The sequence below is a fragment of the Cavia porcellus genome, unplaced genomic scaffold (genome assembly GCF_034190915.1).
Source record: "Cavia porcellus strain 051 isolate PalLab524CR breed Dunkin Hartley unplaced genomic scaffold, mCavPor4.1 scaffold_26, whole genome shotgun sequence".
Taxonomy (NCBI): Eukaryota; Metazoa; Chordata; class Mammalia; order Rodentia; family Caviidae; genus Cavia; species Cavia porcellus.
Window position 1 is genome coordinate 47,312,041 of NW_026947509.1, and position 23,260 is coordinate 47,335,300.

Here is a 23,260-nt window from a genome sequence, read left to right on the forward strand (position 1 = left end):
GGTAAACAGAGTTTCTAAGCCAGTCTGTCTATTGTGGTTGTAATCACTGAGTACGGCCTCGCAGAGGGCACGTATCTTTATTCTTTCCTTCCACCCTGTGCCACTGCTGCCCGGGGAGGCAGACCTTAGCATTCTGGTCAGTACAAGCCACCCTTGTCCTGCTCACCACAGAGGTCGATGATATTTTGACTTTTAAGTATTAGTTTGATTCGTTCTTGAGCTTTATACAAGTGGAATCATACAATATTTCCTCTTTTGTTTCCAGCGTCTTCCACTCGTGATTATGCCTGCGAGATTCATTGATGTAGTGGCAAGTTGTAGTAAGCTTTTCATTTTGGACGTGTATTTGCAGTAATCCATCACTAGAATACATAATAGTACATTCTGTTGACTTTGGTGGTCTGCAGAGCTGTGCTATTAGGAATAAGACCACTAAGGACGTGTTTGTAAGTGTGTTTAGGTTGTCATATGTACTCATTCCTCTTGTGTTTTTATCTACCCTGAGACAGGACTGCTGGATGGGGCTAGGGTGGCCACATGGTTAGCTTTACTGGATGTGGCCAGTTTTCCGAGTGGTTGCATTAATGTCCACTCCCACCAGCAGTGTGAAAGCCCCCTTGGTCTACAATTGTAGTTTTCTTTTCAATCCACTGAGGAGCATTTTATCCCCAACAGCACTTTAAAGTATAATGAAACGATGTCTTGATGGATGGAAGTAACAATTATTTCTCATTATTACAGTTCATGTGATTTCTTTAAAAAGGACTTTCTGAAAAGTTTAGTTTAGCTTATTTTAGGGAGAGTATGTGAGAAGAAAAGAGCTGCAGGTTCAACCACTTAATCTGCTTTGAAGCTAACTCTTTCACTACCCCGCAGTCAGACTTGGGGAGCTGACGAGGAAACCCTCTCCTCTCTGTCTCTCCATTTTCATTGTCCTTTGGTTTGTCTTTGGTAAGTGAAACAAAAGCACTGTGGACATAAAGAAAAACATGTATATTATTTTTAAAATGACTGTGCAAAAGTTTCCAGTGAAGGATGAATTTTCTGAGAGTTGTCTTTCCCATTGCAAGCCAAATCTAATCAAAATCACAGTAAAGATGTCCAGTGACTACTGGTGAGTGATCCATATGTCAACTTGCTCTGTGCATCTTTGTAAACACTCTATTTCTGATTTGTTCTTCATCTAAGTTCCATAGAGATACTGAATATTTTGGTTTAACATATTTGCTACTTGGCCTTTGTGTAAGAGGAAGGTAAAATAAAGGATTTCAAGCCTGGGTTTTATCAATGTATTTTCCAACTTTAAACAAGTAAATAATTATGTTCAAGGGCAAGATGCTAGTAAAAATAAACTAAAGATTGAATTCCCAGTAAGTTATTAAGAGTTAATGTAGTCTACCTCCAATCAAAGAAATTGAACTAGGGGCAGGAGGTGAGTGATTGAGGATTGTACTTTAGGGGTAAAATTTTTAGACTTCAGTAATAAATTTGTCTGTCAGCAGCTGCCAGAGTCCTTTACACAAGTTGCTCAATTTTTTTATTGATTATTTCATTCTTTGTAATTGGTAGCTAAACTTTATTGATGGTAATTGTTGAGAAAACTGTGTGAGAGATTACGTAAATTTGTTTTGTGTTTAGTGATTGCCTTTTAATTCCCAACCAGACCGTCATCACAGACACCTTTATAGCATGTGTCTTTCATTAATGTCACCATGGTAATCCATTCTGCTATTTTTAAAATTGATGTTTTAATTGAGATCTAAGACCTACTACTGTAAGAAACCTTCTTTTAAGAATTTATTTTCTGATCCTCAAATAAAACAAAAAGCTTCATTGCCTTCAAAATAAATCAACCGCTTTTGGAGCTATGCTTCTAATAATTTGTGATGATCTTGAAGGCACAGTAGACTGAGTTTGAAGAGGTCAAATTGTAAGTAGGGACTATGGAATTCCATGGGTTGGTGTGTATTCACATGACCTAAATTCATCCTTTTAAAGTGTACAATTCAATGAACTTTAGTACAGTCATAGTTAAGCAACACTCATTATCTAATTTTGGAACCCAATTATCACTCCCCCCGAAAAAACCCATACCCACTAAAGAAACCCCAGGCCCGCTTTGTTATTTCCTGCCCAGCCTCTGCAGCCACCAGTACACTTTGTGTCTCTATTTTCTTGACTGGGTTAGGCATTTCATATAAATGAAATTGCCCAGTATACGGCCTTTCATAATGGCCTTCTTTTGACTTACTGTAACGTCTCTGAGACTCATTCATGTTGTACATCTGTCTAAATGTCATTTTTTTATTGCCGAAGAATTTTCTGTTACACAGGTTTACCATAGCTGCAATTAATATTATTTTTGTGTCACAAATCATAATGCACACTGCTACGGGCTACGATGTGACTTTTGCTGTGTGACTGTGTTACTGTAGCCTTCACATTGCACCTGCAGCCTCCAAACTTGTTCCTCCTGGGTCTTTGATGCTTTGTATCCTCTGACCTACTACCATCCACCTGCCCACGCCCACTCTGTCACCAGTAGATTTTTCTTTATCTCTGTATATTTCATTTTTAAAAGATCAAGCAATATTTTTCTTTTTGTGCCTAATGCAGCAAACATAATGCCCCCCCCCCCAGGTTTGTCCCTCTTGTGGCACAAAGCAAGGTCTCATTCTTTTTTGGGGTTGGAATCCATTCATCAAGAATGGTTTACAACCTGTCTCAGCTCCTGTGGGTGATGCTACCGTCAAGGCTGGAGGTGCGGCTCAGTACTAGCAGAGCATTTGCACAGAGTAAGCAAGTCCCGGGGTTAGGCCCTGACGTGGAAAGCTATCTATATGCCATGGCCGCTGGAGGGGTTGTTTGTGAAACTTGTTCTATTCAACTCTCCAGTCTTTTATAGCTACTATTTAGGTATTAGGTTGAACTTTATGCAATTACCATTTCATAGCTAAAAAGTCATATAAATCCAGCATTTCATGTAATTATGACTGCTAATTATGACTTTCTTTCTGTGTATTTCTTTTTTTCTCTTTTACACTTCAGTATTCTTTTGTGGACTGACTTTGTCGGAGGAGAAAATATCTGTGTTAAATAAGGCAAAACAATGTTTGGTCAATTTGGGTGTGTACTAATTTTGTAAAGCACTTGTATCTCGTTATATTAGAATAGCTCAAACTCAAGTGTACTGAATGAAAGTGTAATTATTTCTATTAATTTTCAAGTATATATGATAGTAGTAATAATCAAATTTTATGAAAGCAATTCCAGAGTATTTCTACTCTGATGCAGCAGTAGTTGATTATTCTAAATCTATTTTTAATATCTAAAATTACAAATTAGCATATTTTACCTCCACCAGCAGGCCAACAAGCCCTTCTCAGTATTCAAGAGCTGAAACCCCATGGTAGGTACTTTGCAGGTTTTAAGGAAAGCAGGAGAATAATTCCAATTTTAAATAAGTTTTTATTTTATTTTATTTTATTTTTATTCAACAGTGGAAATTATTAAGAAAATATTGATTCTGTGGCAGTGTGGTTTATGGTACAAATAAAGGACAATGTTCCTACAGAAGACTTAATGTATAAAATAGGAAGATCGGTATGGAATACAGAAGCTTTTCTTATGCTCCAATTCATCCACTAATGCCATTTTCATGTTCACTCATTTTAAAAATATTTTCGAGTTACCAGAATGTTTGAGGTACTGTTTTCAGGGGGTTGAATATATTAGTGCCCCAAACTCCTCTTGTGGAACTAACAGAAAGAAGCAGGTAGTACATAGTAGACATAATTAAAAAGATAATTTATGGTGTGTTCAGTGCTATGGTAAAAGGAAAAATGAAGCCTGTAATCCCAGTACTTGGGCGGCTGAGGCAGGAGGATTGCCACAAGTTCAAGGCCAGCCTGGGCTACCAAGTGAGTTCAAGGCCAGCCTGAACCATATAGTGAAACCAGTTCTCAAAAATACAAAAAAAAAACTGAGAAAGATAAGAAAAGAGAGAAAGTGGAGCAGGACGTGATGGGCTGTCTGGTTGCGAGGCCAGTGCTCCCAGGAGGGAAGGGATAAGTTGCCTGTCTTGTTACTCCTGTGCTCCTTCTCCTGGCCTTGGAGTTCCCTGAACAGGAAACGATGCTCCCTGCACGTGCGTCCCATCACAAGCGGCTCCATGAAACTGCAGGGCGACAAAGCCAGATCTGAACTGGGAAGGCAGCACAGTGACAGCGCCCAGACAGGAAAAACCCGTCACAGAAGTCTCTGGATTATTTGTGAATTATTTGTCATCTTTTGTTTTTAGACTCAGATGGACTTGAAGGCAAGAATTATGCAGTGCTTACTTTTGTGATGGAAACAGATTTTTAAAATGAGAATATACCAGTTCATTTGTATGTATGGACCCTCAGGACTAAATGACTTTAGTCCAGGTGCCCCTCAGGACTAAATGACTTTCAGGAGTGAATGTTAGGCGTCACTTGCTGTGTTCACAACTGAACAGACAATAGATGAAAATGAAACATTATCTGTGAGAAGTCAGCTTATTGTCCAGAATCACTGAAGAAAAACAGCTATTTATGGAGATCATATTTTAAAGGATACATTTTGTAGGGAGGAATCCTAACCTGTTTGTAGCATTCACTAAATCATGAACTCTCTTGTCATTATTGCCAGGGGTAATCATGCATGTTTAGTGTGATTTTTTTCATCTTTTAGCTGAGGTGCGAAAAGAAGATGGTGAAGGCAATAGCCACTGTATTATAGGAAAACTTTTTTAAAAACATCACTCTACCTGCAAATGGATTAACGTAAAATCAATGTCAGGAACTGAATATTAGGGGGAAAGGAGGTTTTTTCTTTTTTTAGTTTATCTTTGTTTTGGTGCTGGGGATTTAACCCAGGATCTTGTGAACTCTAATTATATACTTTAAGATTGACTCAGGAAAGAAACTAGAAACAATAGAAAACTAGCCACTGCTTTTATGGAGTGGTTCAAATAATGTTAGTAAATATTGCGCCCTCATGTGGTTGTTTTTGAATCTCTCAATTTCTCTCTGTCTCTGTCTCTGTCTCTCTGTCTCTCTGTCTCTCTCTTTCTCTTTCTGTCTGTCTTTCTGTCTCTTTGCCTCTGTCTCTCTTTCTCCACCTCACCCCCAATTTTGACTGGGCTTTCAGCAGCTTCAATGTCTGTGTCTGGAAGAATTTTGGGAGGGGCTGGGGATTTAGCTCAGCTGCATAAGCGCCCGCCTTGCAAGCAGGCAGTCGTGAGTTCGATCCCTGGTACCGATAAAAAGGAAAAAGACAAAAAAAAAAAAAGAAAAAAAGAATCTTGGGAAAAGTTGTTCAATATAACTGTCCAATTTCATACCTGCATAGAAAATGATACCAGTGTTGATGGAGGACCTCCCATATGACGATTAAGTCCAGGCTCCACAAGGTAGGTCTACAGAAGGGCAATCATGCTCGATTTATCTGATTGCCACACTGGAAATGAAAGAAAAGCCGTTGACATAATTACCCCAGATTTTGCAGACCTCAAGTACAGTCCAGCACCATAGGAAGCTAAGCTGGTTCACAGGATGATTGCAGTGTGCTTTAAAGAGGAAGATTATTGCCTTAGCAAATGAAAGGTTTACAAGTGAAAGACAAAGGATGTGTCTGTAATCTGTTTTGTCTGAAAGGAGTATGAGAGAGAAGAGAGAGGAGTCCCTTGGTTGGAGAGGACGGGCAGGAGACAGTCAGGGAGCCAGGCCTGATTCATGATACTGTTCACACTCCCTGGACCTCAGCTTCCTCTGCCGAGAAACAAAGGGTGTGGAATGAGCTGTGTGAGCTGCACCAATCCAGTGTATGTACAGCAAGGAGAAGCAGGATCGACCTCAGACCCCTCCAAAAAACCCAAATTGGAATATTTATGAAAGCAAAATTAGCTGCTGACCTGAAATTCATTTTAACAAATTCAAAATACAAGACTGACAGAGACAGTTCTTTCCAGAAAGAAAAGAACGAAGCCTATCACTTTGTCTCTGAATTTCCTATGCTGTGGTCTTTTCCCCTCTCTTCTTTGGTCACCTTATTTTCTTCTTACTTTCTGTTTCCGGTAACCATGGTGATTCTCTCTCCCACTCCCAGCTGGCCCTTTTGGTGGGCATCGAATTTTACTCCATTCACTGGTACAGAGCACTAACTATGCCATAAAAATTAATTTACTTATTAACATTTCTCTTCTTCCCTTTTCTCCAGATACATGCAGGGAATTATTCTACACTTAACTCCCCTACAGAAGGGGCATTGTCAGACGGGGACATTCAACTGTTAATTTCAGTTACTGACATGAAAGGGATACTGATTATGCCAAAGATTCATTCTTTGCCTGGGCCCTTAGGGAGATACTAAGTCCCAACACTCAAGCTGGGTGCCACTTCCTTTTGCTTCTGTATGGAAACAGAATAAAATGGGTTGCCCAGTGGAATATCAACCCAGTTTCCTAAGCTTATTTATGTTTTGTGTTGTGTTGTGTTGTTTTGCCCTTACCCTTACATAAAGAAAATATTACCAAGTACATACTTAGCATATATAAAAGGGGATGGAGTGTTCTACAGGAAAATACACATTAGGGTATGCATTTCTCATTTGTATTTGAAATACAAATAAGCATTTTATATTTCAAATATGAATAAGCCATGTGCAACAGTTTTTAAAATAACGTTGTTGTCTGCCGGTGACAAAATGCAAAGCCTCCAGTGTCTTTGATGCAAAGAGTAAAAATTCCCTAAAACTGTCATTTATTTCTGTTCAGTTTGTGTAGCTTAACTTGTTTCTAATCTTAGACGCCTGAAGATTGTCTGTATTTAAGCACTCTGTGTGTGTGTCTGTGTGTGTGTGTGTGTGTGTGTGTGTGTGTGTGTGTGCACGCGTGCCTGGCATTAACACAAAGGAGACCAGATGATGACATTCATAGGCGTATAGACTCCACGCCTGGGGACACACTTGGATGGAGGCAATTAAAATGCCTGTCAGGCATTTGGTACCAGGAGCCCCTATGGCAAATCAGTAGATCGGAAGCCAGGGCTGCGTCCTATCGTCAGTGAGTGATGGCGGAGCCCAGTGGCTTGTCATCATTCTCGAAAATTCTGAGGGTAGTGAGCTCTCTCTCCCTCTCCCACTCGCCTTATTTTCCTTTTCGCCACTGCGGGGACTTCTTCTAATTTGCAGCCTCCTTTTCCCCCCGACACACACAGACAGAGCTGGTGGCTTGCAGACTGCGTCTGTCTGGAGCTAGCAAGCCGGAGAGCCAGCCTGCAGACCAGGCTGCTGGAGGGGGAACTGGGCGGCTCTCAAAGGCTGGACAGCCAGGATTGCTGCATCTGCGCTGGTAACGGTGTGGGGCTTTTCGTTTTCATTTTGCTTTATTCCTAATGCAGTTTTCAAAGGATTTGCTTTATGTGCTCTCAGAGTGAGATGCTTTAAAATTTATTATGGAGCCTAAGAATTCAAGTACCGCATTTCTTATACTACAGACAGCAAGGCATAGATTTATTGTCTGGATATAAAGAATGCATTTGCTTACTGGTGAGTTGCGCTTTTTGATATTTAGTTAACAAATCTGTATATATGTTTTCTTTTTTGTCTTTTGTTTCGGTAGATTCTTCGGCTTATCTCTGAGGAAGCATTGATTGGAAACTACTCATTCAGAAAATTAAAAAGGTACTGCTTGCTTTGTTTAGCTGTTTAAGTGAGAGAAAATCAGGGAAAATTGCAATGTTTTTATTTCAGTTAATCTCTTTATCGTTGGTCTTTTATCCATAAGCCTACACTGATCATTGTCTGTAGCATATGCAACGTCCTATGCAGATAAAGGCGATATCCAAGGCTGTTTTGATTAGAAATTTCCTGAGAAATTATATCTTGTACCTATATTGAAAATCATTAATGAATATTTAGATGTCTGGCTTATTTTCAAATTGTATTTATTGTAATATTTTTAAGTCCAAGATTCTTACCTATATTAAAATGTATAAATTTGAACTTAAGAGAAATCTTTCAGGGAATGATTTTTATCTAGAGGTTTCTTATTAATAAGTGATTTTTTTTTATGGGTAAATGAAATGGCTTGCCATTTCCGGGCAGAATGAGTGAGCAGTAGAGACGAAAACCCAGGGATGACTCAGTATTGTTGGGTGTTGCAAATAAAACATTGCAACTTCTTCCCTGATGGTTATGTCTTCAACAATGGATATACCTAAAGGCTGAGATGTCGGTTCTTAAAAGAACTGATTTTACTTATAAAAGCTTTATTTGTAATTGCCAGCTTAGAAATGAATCCTTCATCTTTGGCACAGAAGCAGTTGAATCCATTGATCCTGGGCCTCATGCCTTACATGAAAAAATATTAATTTTGAAATTCGGTTTCAAGATGGATATTGACTCGGGAGGGCAGTTATGGGTATAACCTTTTGTTTAATTCTTTAACATTATCTTAGACTTCTACATATGTTTACGTGAATAAATCCTTTATGTATAATTTGCCTTTTAAAAAATGGAAGACATTTTCTGCCTCACTGAGAAGGAGATCAATAACCGTTTCAACCTTCTCAGGGTATCACGTAGCACTGTCCCTCAAGACTATCCAAAACGTGTCATTCAGTCAACTTAGCTTTGTTATTTTCACGTACTTAAAAATGGTCAGTGCTCAACAACTGACCCCTAAATACATAAGAGCATGCACCTGGGGAGAAGGAATATTCGTAGCAACCGAAGGGAACTAAGGCATTGTCCTTGGTTGATTTTCTCTGCAATACGTAATAATGAGAACTTTAATTTATTCACTCCACCATGTTTCTAAAGAACCCTGCTTCTAAGGGGAGTTACTGTGGCAGAGAGGAAGGGGCAGATGACACTGTCCACAATCTTACCGAGTGTTGGCAACATCGCACAAGATTTTTGAAAAGGAGGATGGATTTCTTAGTGTAAATCAGTAGAGTCTCAAGAAGGAAATGGTATTCTTTCAGATACTGAATACCTTCTAACAGGCTTGCCCTGGAGAAAGATGAAATTATATTGCATTTTTCTCAGAAATGATTCAGTAGAATTATACATGAAATCCCAAACAATACTGCTCCTTCTGGCTATTGTACAGCACCTGAGACCATTCTTTTCAGTTCCACTCAATGTAAATGAAGCATTTCGTGTTTGGTGAAGGGATCTATTTGGTACTTTTTTTGTAAATCCATACAGCATATATTTTGTGGTCTGTTTCCTAAACTTCAGACTCACTTAACAACTTGTTGTGTTCATTTTGAGCTCTAAGGTATTTGTACAAATTGGAAAAAGATGAAGTTATCATTTAACTTCCGGGAAAAAAATGTCTGCAATACGTTGCCAAGTAGAAATGAGCTGTGTTGCAGTTTGGGTGTTGAAGAAGCAGCACGTGATCTACCCACGTGGCTCTGGGAGCCTACATTTTGTGGGACCATTTTGAAACCCCTCTGTAGTGTGCTGGCAGACTGGCAATAAAAACCAGCTTACCCACACCTTCTGCCAGGGAGTCAAACCCAAACAGAATTGAACTACTGAACTCTAAGAGGGTCAGGTATTTGTATCATTATGTCTCCAATTCATCAGAATTAATAATCATAATTAATTCTTTTATTAATTGTTTTTCACTTGTGCTTTAGTACATAGTGTTGGGCAATAGGAGGAGCTCAGTAGATTCTTATTTAATTACTTAATGAATAAGTGAATTATTTAGAATTTTCTCCCATTACTTTGTTTGTTTTTGCCTTTCATGATATCCTGCACTGTAAAATAGCATTTTCTGTAATTAAACAAAATGTTTATTATATATTTTTAGCTTATAAGAAGTAAATAAGTAGGATGGGGTGGAAAAGTGAATGAGGTATGTTTGTACATTTCTCCAGGTTTTATTGCAAAGCATTTCTAGATGTAGAGTGAGATGGAAAGATTTTCTGGAATGTTCCTCCACTTTCCTCACCGAGGGGACAGTGCCAAACTGCAGCACAGGCTTTGCTTAGGGATGTTTCCTAAATGCTGCTTCCAGCCTTGGCATTGTTTATGCTTTTGATGTCTTTAGCCAAGGTTTTGCTGCGGCAGGGAGGAGGACTCCCTGTCTCTCTCTGTCCCTCTGTCTCTCTCTCCTCTCCTTTCTGTAATACTATTTAATATTAAAGTAATGTCATACTTACCAGTCCATAATGAACAACAAAGCATTTACATTAGAGCACTATCATTCTATATAGTTAAAAGAACCTGTAAAGAAGCTTCTAGAATCATATTAGAAAACACCGATCTATCTTGTTGTGAATTTTTTTAGTTATAAATCTGTAATATTTTTGTCTTAATTATCTGCTTGACAATGTCCTATGCCCTTAGCTCATGTTGTCTGATTTAACTCACTCTGTCATCCTGGGAGGTAGGCATGGTCACCATTTTAAGATGAGCTCACTGAGATTCCTGCTAGGCGGTTAACTCAAAGGCCAACTCCAAAGCCCTCATGTAAATGACTAAATACTACAGGATTTTTTCAGCATAATTTTGGGCATACAGTCATTTTCTTAATATTAAATTTATGCAGATGCTACTTGCATTACTGCAGCAAGGTTAAAATAGTATTGTAAAACTTGTAAAACTATATATATATATATATATATAGAGAGAGAGAGAGAGAGAGAGAGAGAGAGAGAAAGACTATGTATGTGAAGGCATATTTAAAATGAATAATTATTATATTCAAACTCTGGTAAATTACCACATACATAGCTAATTACATGTATAGGTTATATATGTATTGAAAGTCTTTTTAAATTTTTATTTATTTATTTATTTCTGGTCCCAAGAATTGAACTCAGGACCTCACTCTTGCCATGCAGGCTCTGCACCACTGAGCTAAATCCTTGACCCCCAAAACCTTTCTTTTTAAGAAGGAACATTAGAGGTAAATTGATAAGTTTTAAAATGAATAAATTCATAAAGCACCTTCTGTCACATTATCCTGGAGTCATGTTGTCGAACGTCGTGATTTGTATAAGAACATCAGAGAATTCTATAATTAAATAGCATAACTAATGCCACACCCTGTAAAGATTTTTTAAAGTTGAAATAATGGGAGAAGGTTTAAATTTCCAAAGGAGACAAATATATAGGCAACGGTGTCTTCCACAGTGTGAAAATGCCACGTTCCAACTTGAGACTAACTCAGAAGAGTCACTAGCGGTTCCACGTAGGTGCACAGGAGCCTCTGCTTGTAAAGGTGAACACACAGCTGTGCTTCCGGGTTGAGCTGCGTGCAGCAGAGTGCGATGAGGAAGTAGCACAAGGCTCGCTGGTACCCGAGGAGAGGCAGGAGCAGTTCCTTAAAGGACTCATTGCAGGGCAGTATCACTAGTCCTGAGGAAAGGACCTTACAGAGGAAGCTATTTATGTGGAATTTAGAGATGAACAGAGGAGCTCTATTGAAGGGGAAATAATGCATGAAAGAGCAAACACCCTTAGCCAAACAATGGAGGAAGGAATGGGCAAGCCTGCAAACTGGCTGACTTCTTTGTACTCCAGAAGACAGGGCAGTTGAAGGGAACTCTCAACAGGAAAAGGTGGGATGGTAGGAAATACTATCCACTGTACCATATGAAATGGCTTTCTGAATTCCTAACTGAACTGAATGAATCATTCAGTTATTCTGTTCAACTTAATACGTTAAAAAAAAAAAAAACTTCAAGCATCAAGTTAAGGAAGTATTTTATTTAATAGAAAATTATCAATGGTATTTTTGAACAGGCAGTGATTATCAGCAAACTCTATATTCAGGTGATTTATTTTATAGCTCAGTGTGATAGTAATTAGAATTGTAAGTGAGAGTATGTTGCAAAAAGCATCACTTTGGATACTGTAATAGAATAACCCAAGGGGGAAAAATGAAGATCATAGGAGGGTACTGACTGTGGACATGAAAAAGAAAGTCACGAATATGAAAGGTATTTCTGGGCTGAAGTTCACATGGGGAGTTCGAGCAAATCTTTACTGGCAGGAAGAATGAAACACAGAAGGACTTGAAGGTGAGTCTGACATCTGATAACTAGGAAAATGACTGACACAAAGGAAGTTGAGTGCTACTTGAATTAAGAGGCCCTCTTTTATTTTGATTGTTGCTTGAGTTTCCTTCAGGCTGTTCAGGGCATAGTACACACCCCATAAACAGGAAATGAATGCATGGCAATGTGAAGTAGAAGAAGATGTACTCAGTGGCTGGCTGGGTAGATGGACTGCACTATACACTGCAGAGCATGTGGATTCAAGACTGAGAAGGGAGCTGGGTGGGCAAGAGTGTGGGTGACATTACCAATAACGATGATGAGAAACCAGGGTAAAAACTCCTGGCAGCACACACATTCTAGATGCAAAATGAATGATAGAAGTTTAAAAAGTTGAAGGCAGAATTTTTTCAAATGCAAAGAAAGATGACCACAGCCAATGCAATGGAAAACAAAGGTAACACTCCTGTCCTCCAGAATTTCTTTCATCGTATTGTATTTAAATTTACATAATCACGACTAGGAGTGTATGTGCGAATTCTGCCTTTTTCTCACTCACCAGTACTTTGTTTCTTACATTATTGCCCCACCTGCAGAATGTTTTCTTATGTAGACACTGAATATTTTTATTCCTTAGTGTTTCTAAGTATTGCTATCATGTTAATACTGCAGTGGAATACATAATTTGTTGTTACTCCTATATAGTAGTTCAGATTACTTCATAACAATGAAGTCACTGTATTCTATGTTGTCAAATTCCTGGTAAGGTAAAATTTAATGGTTTCAAAATGAACCTCAACTTTCCTCCAAGGAAAATCTTAAGTTGACCGCAGCGCCTGCAACATGCCAGCCCGAGACAGGTGCTTTTGTTATCACTGTTGCTCTGAAGTAAATTCTGTTATTCCCACATTAGCGAATGAAGAGACAAAAACCAAGAGTGTGGTACACCTTTTTGGATTAATTTTGAATCTAAGTCTGCCTCTGTACCAGTCAAATTGTGGGGACAGAAATAAGATCTTGTGAAATAAATGAATAAAGATGTAGAAACAATAAAGAAATATACTTACGAAGCACAGGACTCGAAGAAAAGAGAGATAAACATGGAAAGCAAAATGATAATGGGCTTTTGCTGCTTATTACCACGAGCAATCCCACAGCAAAGATGGCAGCAGACAGGGAGAGGTGCTATGTCTGTGAGCACAAGAGGGGTATATTTATAGAGCCTGGTCCTGGTGGGAAGGGATGAACAGTATACACAAGGATATCGGTTTGTCAAGCAAAGTACATTGACCTTATGGATCAGTACAAAAGAAAAGAGTGAGAATTTTCAGCCAGTAAAGAGAAGACATGGTGGATCTTGTATATTATCCTGGCCTTTTTCCTAGATGAGAGAAAAATTCACTTTTTCATTCAGTGTGTTTTTATTGGACACCAAACACCATGCTTTTTCTGTCCTCATAGAACTTTCCTTTTGGGGGAGGTAATAGTCAGTGGGTTAACAAATCAGTCAATAAATGACTACCCAGTCAGCTTTACAGAGAATGGATTATAAGGGGGAAGTAGATGCTGAGGATTTATCTCTGAAACTTCAAGGCAGAGTAGAAATAGTCGGGGTTCTACTGAGATGCAGATCCAGCATCAGTAGGTTGGAGAGGGGCCTGAGGTCCTGTAATCTGACACAGCCCCAGGGCTTGTTGATCTTGCTGGACAGTACATTGATTAGGAAGGTGTTAGAAGGCCGAGATACACCCGTCAATGAGATCCGATTGGTTATGAGCAAGTCCAATGTGACCCCTCGTTTTGCAGGAAGGCTACATACTCTTAAACATTTCTAATGGTGAGAAGTAGGAAGGGACAGAGAGAGGGAGAGAGGAAGTGAGAGGGAGGGAGGATGGGAGAGAGAGACTCTCTTGGCCTGAAATTTTTCAATTACAGCCAACGTTGTATGAAAGATCCATAAAACCAGCTCTAATGAGCTACTGGCATTTCATTCTTTCTGCCTGTGCTCCATGCTTATTATACCATATAATGAATTCTTGTGGCTCAGGTTTGCAGATTTAATTCTGTATAACCCCTTGCCAGGTTTTTTTTTTTTTTTTCTGCCCTTAGTGCTAGGTTATAACTCACATTCTTCTCTTTCAGCTGCAGGCACTTCGGAACATTGACCTGTTTGAGTCCCTTCAATCTCAGGTTATAGCTATAAAATACCCAAGAAAATAAGAAATCAAATAAATGCAGCATACTAACCCAGCAAAGCACAGGCAGATTAGGTGCCCATGAAACACCTACGATGTCCTCCTCCCTGTTAGCATTCATCCTGCTCTTTAAAGTGGTAGTCTTATCTCTGGAATATTCCATGAATAACTGGACTCCAGTCCTTGTGCTGTCCTTTTGAGATCTGATGTATACGTAACTAGCCAATTGCCAAGAGTAGTGTCCTGAGAAATTCAAACTCCAGTGAAACATCAGATTAATTTCATAAGAACAGAGTCAAGTTGATAAACACACTTCTCCAAGGGCACTTGAGAAACATCCCAAAATTCTACCTTTGCACCTTTCCTGTTGTGTGCAAAGTGTCCTTGATGTGTGTGTCATATTGGAGTGAAGAATATAAGGGTTGTGTGCACATGCAAGTGTGTGTGGGACCCTGACCTTTCTAAAATGGACAATGCTAGTTTTCTGTGCATAGTCTGAGATTTATAAAATTTTCAGAATGTGATGCCGTACCCATGCCTGCTTGCCATTCCTTTAATAGTAAGAGTCTCAGGATAGCATGGACTATTTCTGGTCCTCCTGATACCAATTCATTCATTTTCTCTGTCTCTGTCTCTGTCTCTGTCTCTGTCTCTGTCTCTGTCTCTGTCTCTGTCTCTGTCTGTCTCCTCCCCTCTTCTCCTCCCACCAGGAAAGTTTAAGTTTAAATCAATCCTTTCTGTAGATTCCATTCAGGTCTGCCGCAGGTGGTTCATATTAACCTTTTTTCCCAGAGTCCCTTCTGGTGTTAATGACTCTGGATTATGACCATTTGAAGAAGCCGAATGTACATTGATTGATTCCCATCTGGCAACTGTTAAAACAAAGCTACTCAATTTAACATGTTACCACCAAAATATATATATTTTTTGCAGTTTATAGGAACTTTAAAAATGACATTTCTTCTTGAAAAGACCTTGCATTACACTTCCAAGTTGAACAGTGTGTATTTGGTCACTTTTTAAACATTTTCTAGCTTATTGCATTACTTTCTTATGGTAAGAGTCCTGGGTTACGTACACACAAACAGTAATTCTTCCTCCCCCATAGCGCTTAAGAGCCACTGGTCAGCAAATTTTGAGCATATCTGCATAAGAATTTGTAATAGTTCAGAAACATTAAAAAAAAAAAAGTAGCCTATTCTTTCATAATGGGGGCAGAAATCACTAAGATGATTGACTTTCCAAGATTACACTGGCACTGGAACAACTGTGAAAGCAAACCATCAATAAAAAAACTCAGCCAGTTTTTGTGGCAAACATCTGTAATCCTTGCACCCTGGAGGGCTGAGGCAAGAGGACAGCAAGTTTGAGCAAATTTGGCAACTTAGGGTGATCCTCAGGACTTTAGGTCAGTGCAAAGGGCCTGGGTTCAGTTACTTTCCAATACTGCAAAAATGAAAGAGAGACGAGAGGGGTGAGGGGAAAATGGAGGAAGGAAAGAGGGAAGAAAGACCGGAAGGTGAAGAATGAAAAGCAGCTCATGATTCAAAAAATTCGTGTAACTGTGGCCTGACCACTCTGTTTTTATCTATAGGAAAGTACACAGCCCAACAGGTCAAAGAGAAATAGTTGATGTAGTGTGATGCTTAATATGCGCCTGCATTTTTAATTTTGTTCCTTATGTTTTGTGCACAAAAAGACCTAGGGTGTGGACTTAGGATTATAAAACTGCAAAGTAGTTAAGAAGTCACATTTAGATCTTAAGGCAAAAATAACTTCTGTGCCACATTTGAAGTCAGGAATGGCGTTTTCTGATTATGTGGTGTCCCAAAGCTCACAACGACCCAGGGTTGGAAAAGCAAGACTTTGTTGTATTTATTCCATTCTGCTGGCAAACGAAAAACCTGAAACTTGTATCCTTTCTCCAACTCCAAAGATTTTAATTCCTGTTACTCTGCAGACACGTGGATAAATGAGAATATTTTCCTAATATAGGGTGTTTTAATAATGTGTTGGCCGATTGCTAAAAGAAAGATCCTATCCAAGGTGTGGTGACCTCCACGAGTGGCCTGCCTCGGCCTCCCAGGAGAGCCTCCCTCTGCAGTCTGTGCTCCTGTGGCGTGGAATTATTTAAAGACTAGCAAAAATAACAGTTACTGCTGAAGTGGTTTTAAACTTTGATAGATTGAAGGAAGATAGGGCTAAATACATCACAGGAAATGTAATCTTCCTGATTTTAAAAGGCGATCGACAGAGCGATCCAGGAGTAAGAATCCATTGTTCAGACGCTGATTTCACAGGACTTTAAGCAGGTGAGGAAGAATTTGGCAGAAACCAAGGAAAGCAAGGAAAATCATCACAAGTTCACAAAATCAGACATGTGGAACAAAATGTGAAAAAACAGGCTTACGATTTTCCTGTCAGCTGGAAACTTAAATGAGGAGAGTTGTCATGTTCCACCTGGTATCCCAGCACTCAGGGAGACCGAGGCAGGAGGATGGCAAGTTAATAAGACCCTGTTTCAAAAGCAAACCCAAACATTCATTCATACATACATGTGTACATGCATATATACATGCATATGTGCGTATGTATGTACATACATGCATACATTTGGGCTGCGGGTGTTGCTGAGTGTGAAGGCCCTGGTTTCAATCCCCAGTGTTGGAAAAAGAGAGGAGGAAGGGGAGGAGGATGAGCTGAAAGAGAAAAGAGGAGAAGACTTAAAAGAGCTTGTACAGGAAAATTCTGAGCTGGAAGCTGCGGACTCTGGGTCTGGCCTCACTTGTAGCACATCTCCAGCATGTGATACCCGCAGGGTCACTGAAGTCACAGAGTCAGAGGGACAGTTGAGGATGGATGTCCCCTGGCAGACACCAGCGGCCTAGGGCCCCTGGGCCCGTTCTCCGTGCTGTGGCGCAGCGCTGTCTCTTGCCCATTCTGTTCTCCATCGCTGCAGGCAATCTGCTCCCTCTGCCCTAAACGCCAGCACCATGTTCTCCCCCAAACAGACTCTAGCACCTCTTCTGCTTGTTTCCATTTGTTTGCCTTCAGGGCTCTCTTTAGATCTCTTGACCTGGGCTGGCCAAGTAATGCTGCAGCCCGCAGCCGTGTGCAGCTGTTTAAATGAACGAACAGTCTTTGTAAGCAATATATTTCCTTTTAAACTCCGGGCAGCATCTGGTGACTTCCTACAGTTAAGATTGAGGGATTTGGTAGCCAAAGACGATTTCTCCTCCTACAGCCGCTGTTCGTTACTTATTACTTTTATTCCTATATTGCCACGGTTTTAAATGCTGTATATTCTGTTCTGTAACTAGAGGTCATTCATTTTGTTTATATTGATTCAGAGAATCTATTTCCTGTCCAATCAAAAACTGTTAGTTGAAGCACTGAAGAGTAAATGCAGTCTTCCGGCTCTCCATTCTTGTTTTACAGGTGAAACAACCTGAGTGTGGAGATCCAGCGACTTGGATGTCTTTTCAACCCAATGTTTGTTCTTGTGGATTGGCGTCAGCACACTTTTCCTATCCAGCAGCAGATAGGAAGTAGTTTTGACTTTGAGACTCTACTAAGCCCTATCACAGTGACCACTCAGTTTCTGTTATTGTTTTAAAGTTGTTGGTTACATAGAAGATATAGATAAGGAATAAGGGAACGGGCAAGGCTGTGTTTCAATAAAACTTTATTCCAGAAACACATGATAGCTGTATTAGACCCACGGGTGATAATGCTCCTATTCCTGTTCCTCCCTCAGGCTGTATTTGTCTGTCTCTCTGTCACTCTGTCTCCATCTCTCTGTTTCTCTGTCTCTGTCTCTCTGTCTCTCCTTTCCATATCATGCTATCTTTATATTATATTTTACTTTTGTTTAACCAGTTTCTTCTAAAGGTGTTATTCTTCTAAAGGTGTTAATTCATATATTGTCATTGATAAATTTGAATTCTTGTGTGTTTCAAACCATGTCTTGGTGTGGTGCGCAGGGTGATCATTTCATCAAGTACACAGTTTCACTCCACTGCATTTTAGCATCTAGTGATACTGATAACAGTATGGTTTCCATTCTTTTGTGAAAAACCTTGATTTTTTTCTATTAGATGTTGGAGTTTTTGTTTTAAAATTAAAATTAAATTTTTATTTTAAATGTGTTTTAAAATTTAAAATTAGAATTAAAATTTTAAAATTATATGCTTGGATAACAGATTTATCATTTATATCATTTGGCAAACATTGCTTTTAATTGTGGCTTTTTAACTTAGAGGAACTTTCCTCTGCCATTTCTTGCTCTCCTCATCCATGTCCTGTGTTCAGAGGAGTCCTGCTGGTAACTGTTGGGCTTCCTGAATTTGTCATGCTTCTACTTAAAAATACTTTGTAAGTTCCTTTTTTTTTTGATACTGGGAATCAAACTCAGGACCTCATGTTTGCCAGGCAGGTGCTGTGCCATTGAGCTATGTCCTAAGCTCTGTAGGTTCTTTTTCACTTTTGCTTTTTGTTCTAGGAAGTTTAATTTTTTTGTGTGTGTAGTTTTTTTTCTTTTTATGAGCTGAATTGCCAACTTTTCTTTTAGCCCTGCCAATTCTATTTTTCAATCAATTCAAATTAAATAACTCAAACTCAAGTTATTTAGGTAGCCATTTTTCATTTCCAGGGATTCTTCCTTATTTTCTCTTTGATGCTTTTCCATATTGAAGTCTTGCATGGATGTTCATTTTCAAATTATTCAACATTCTTTGAAATGGGAGAAAAATGCTTATAATTGTAAGTTTTCTCTTTTTCCTGGAATCGTCACTGTTTTCATTAAGAGTCATTTTCAAAATGTATGCTTAGTGTTGATGCTGTTGATATTTTTCGTGTCTCGATTTGAAGGGTTTTAAATTAGTTTTAAGTATTAATGTTTTAAATTATTTTTCATAAATGGAGGACTAGGCCAGGAATGAGCGGTCGTGTGAAAATGTAAATCTGTGTATATCTGTGGACTGGGGAGGCTGAGTGCAGGCTCCGGCGGGTGTAGGAACCTGTGTCCCAAAAAGAGCAGGCAGATAGAGCTGACAGATGAGAGCTGGGATCCCCACAGTTCCACAGTGTGTTTCGGTTCTGCATGGATTTATTTCTGGTAGACTGAATTTGTTGGGGACCACAAATTCATAAGGGCTGATTTTGCCTACTTCCCTAAAGGATGAAATGAAGGCTCCGGATTACGGTACCACCCATCTGAGATTTCCTATTGCCTCTTTAGGGATGGGCTACCCCCTCCCACCCACTAAAACTAGCACTAAAAATCACTAGGGCAGGATCCTTTTTAGCATAAGGTCGTCTCCACCCTCCTGAGTCATCCCAGTATTAGACTTGCCCATTGAGTCATAAACCTGTGCGTCTTCTCCCAAATTTGACTCTTTCGCCAGCCCCGCCTATCACTGGCTATGCCCAGGAAATGGTAGCTGTCTTGGAGTGTGGGCTCTGGGCCCCCTGGCCACCTCGGCTTCCCTGTCACTCATCAAGTATTACTAAACTTGTCTCTCATTTTATGCTCTTGCTGTACCCTTAACACAGACAATCCAGGATCTATATCACGGTTCAGATAGGAGTCCGGCTTCCTAGTTTCAGTAAAGGCTAGCTCTTGTTTTCATCCCTGGGAATAAAGACGCATCTTGATTGTCCAGAGTAAGTTTTATGGGGCTGGGGCTGCATGGTGGAGTGAATCCCCAGCATCTCCTCTGGCTGAACACAGGCTCTACCCTCAGCTACCCATGCACTGGACTTCTGGATCAGTTGCTTAATGAGTTGTCAGAGAGTTGAGCCCACACCTCCTGCGATGCGGTGTTTGATGATTGTAAGCTTGGGGTTTCAGCAGGTTTTCCTAAGATAGGCTTCCTGTCCAACCACGTGCTCCTGGCAGCATTCGTATTTTTTTTTTCTGTCTTACCCCATCTGCATTACCCCATGAGATTTTGCAAAAGTTCCACCAGTTTGGCACTTACTATCATCTTAGTGATAATTAGGAGATAGGAGAAGTGTGCATAATAACTCTCCCATCATGGAATACACTTAGTGTCCTTAATTATTTTACTTTTCTGACTCTAAATATCCATAACAGCAGTATATATCAACACACAGCATGGTATGTGTGAGATCAAACCCTGAGCTTCTTGCATGCTGGACAACCTCTCTACCACTAGTTCTATGCTGTGCTTTTGTGTGTATATTATTTTGTTGTTTCATCTCTCACATTTCCTAGCTATTCATGAAGAAATGGTTCTCTTCCATGGGTTCTTTTTTTTTTTTTTTCCTATTAAGTCAAGGTAAGATCTGATTTTCAGAGTTGAGATATAATTTATAAATACATGTTGTGTGGGGTTAAGTAGGCTACAAATATTAATTCAAATATATATATAGAGAGAGAATATATATATATGTATATATCCCTATCTAGATCCATGAGAATATATATATATATATATATATATATATATATATATCTGGATATATATCTAGAGTATCCAATAAGTACAAACTTGGAGACTATTACAGAAAACCTATCCTCTAAGTCAATAAGATTTGCAAGGTAATCTCAAACTGAGTGAGAACCACAATTATGTAATGCAAAAGAACCAGCACCTTTCATTAGTAGCAATGTTGAAATAAGCAATTGTTCATGAATACAATTTTTACCTAATGGAAAGACAAAGACAAAAGCAGACCAAGGATGTAGCTGATAAATTAAATAAAAGTAAATGCAAAGTTTAGGCTTGGTGTAGAATACGTGACTTAACATGTGTAATCCTTTCCATGGCAAACAAGAACGTGTGTGCTGATGATGAGTAGAAATCGTGCTGCTGATTTGTCGGCCACAAAAATATTATTGATTTTTATCTGACCTCAGTTAATTGAAAATTTTTCTCCCTGAGATTGGTAAATGAAGTACTCAATAAAGAAAAATTTACAAAATAATAATCAAAGAATAATGGTAAAGTGGTTTAACTGTAAAGTTGAACAACTATGAAGAGATAATTAGAATATAGGAGGGAATTGGAGTCACAGCAGCCTTTAACATTAATGGGCTGTGAACCAGTTGTGAATGACAAAAGGAATATTTTCCCTGAATTTGTAAAACACAGCATCTTTCCCAATAACTGGAAATAAACTAAAAATACAGCAGACAGTAAAAGGGTAAAGCAAATGAATGTGAGTTATACTGAGGAATACAATTCTGTGTCTGGCTGCCAGACATTCTCATTTTCTGTGTGTGTTTTTTTTACATTTCAAAGTTGGGTGTTTGTGGAGGATGTGTCTGCGGCCCCAGCTATATGTTAGTGAACCTGGTAACATGACATAATTGAAGCTCTAGGCTTTACCCAGTGGAATGTGAATAAAGCACATTTGTTTGGTTTTTATGGCTACTATTAAAAGTAAAGGAAATTAAACCATAAACAAACATTGGCATAGCTGAGACTGCTTTGTAGCAGTAGAAAACCGTATTTATTGATGGTAAAGCTTTGTGTAACCAACCCAGGAGATCTACACTGTAACTAAGAGTTCATTTTGATGTGTGTTATTTTTCCGTTGTTGTCAAGGACTAGCACAAATTATGTTTTATTTCTTTCTAATCTGTACCTAAATTTGCCCATAATTAATAGTGTGTGTTTCCTTCCAATATCCCTTCTTTTTTTCTTCTGAAGTCATAATACAACTTTATTTCTGTAAGGAACAAGGGCACATGGCCACTCACAGTAAGAGCCAGAATTCCAGCCTTGTAGTCAAAAGGTAGGGCCACAGGACGAATCTATGGCCAATAGCATTGTGTGAAGACTTGTATCTGCCACTTAAAGCGTCCATCACTGGTAACTTTCTGCTTCCTTTCCAGTCCTAAGTTGGTTGCCTTGGAGCTGCTGCACGTTTTTTGGAACCTCCTTTTTTCTCTTCTCTACTCCTATGCTCCTGTCCCTCCACTGAACTTAACTTCTTCTCCCTGGCTGGGCTTGGATTCCATGGCTGAGGCTCCTCTCACCCTCTGGCCTGCATATTACACACACCCGATAGTACCTGTACCTCTCTCACTGGTGCTATCATTCACAAATGTGTCCCCCATGACACTGGAATCTCCCTGAGTGCTTTGTCCTGTTCCTAACTAGATGCCCAAAACCCAGTGCAGGCATTGGTGGAGAACAGAGGCTCAAAAACACTGTTGACTAACTAAAACTGATCCTAAAAACTATACCTAACTAACATTGGCTGGATTACACTGATCAAAATCTCATCCATTCTCTGGTCCACTGAAACCATGTATGTGCTTTCCTCTTTCAATTCAGCATTTACTCTTCTTGAGATCAGATGCTAGACTTTGGTCACAGTTATTTATTGACAGTATTCTCAATTAATTTTGGTAATACATTCTAGAAAGTTCTATTATGGTAGCTGCTTTATGGAAAAAAATTTTATCGCAATTGCCTTTACCCCAACAAAATAGAATTTTGTGAATTCTTTGGTTGGTGAATTATTCTTTTTTGTAGGCAGATATCTGATACCCAACATGTTTGACAAATGTTAGGGTCATAGTAGTGGAGTAACTGTAGACTTTTGAAAATACCCACCATGTACCGGTGGCTGCCCTGCTGGCCAGGGAGAACCAGAAAGGAAGACACCTCTCCCCATCCCCAAACAACCACACATGACATAGGCTGAAGAAATAATAACTGAAGCAGGAAGCAGCCTGACATGTGTGTTGATTGACTTTGCAAGCCTGGGGCCAGTAGGCTGAACTATTTAGAGGATAAGAATGTGCAGTTGGTGACAATTGTGGATTTCCTACTGTCCTATGGTTGTTTGTTTCATTTCATTTATTGTTCTGCTTTATTCCTTTTAGAATAAATAAATAAATAGGGTTATTTATTTAGACTAAATAAATAAATATATCCCCTTAGATTGAAGCCCAAGATCTTGTCTACCAGCGATGAATTTAGCAAGCTTGTGCCTCAGTTGTGTGACCCAACTGAGTGATAATATCAGCCTTATTAGCACGTA

At 39.2% G+C, this 23,260-nt stretch overlaps 1 protein-coding gene across 36 annotated transcripts in view; it reads left to right on the forward strand.

Moving 5' to 3' along the window:
• The window catches only part of Map2 (microtubule associated protein 2), a 269,697-nt gene that overhangs the window by 120,714 nt on the left and 125,723 nt on the right, over positions 1–23,260 (forward strand). For 6 of the 36 annotated variants that reach the window (XM_063237387.1, XM_063237399.1, XM_063237396.1 and 3 more), the window contains exons 1-2: positions 6,981–7,372; positions 7,643–7,704. The gene's annotated coding sequence lies outside the window, so the exon portion shown is untranslated. Of the gene's footprint in view, positions 1–6,979; positions 7,379–7,468; positions 7,570–7,642; positions 7,705–23,260 lie in introns of those variants that run through there. The other 30 variants (XM_063237401.1, XM_023566867.2, XM_063237407.1 and 27 more) reach the window with 14 other exon arrangements.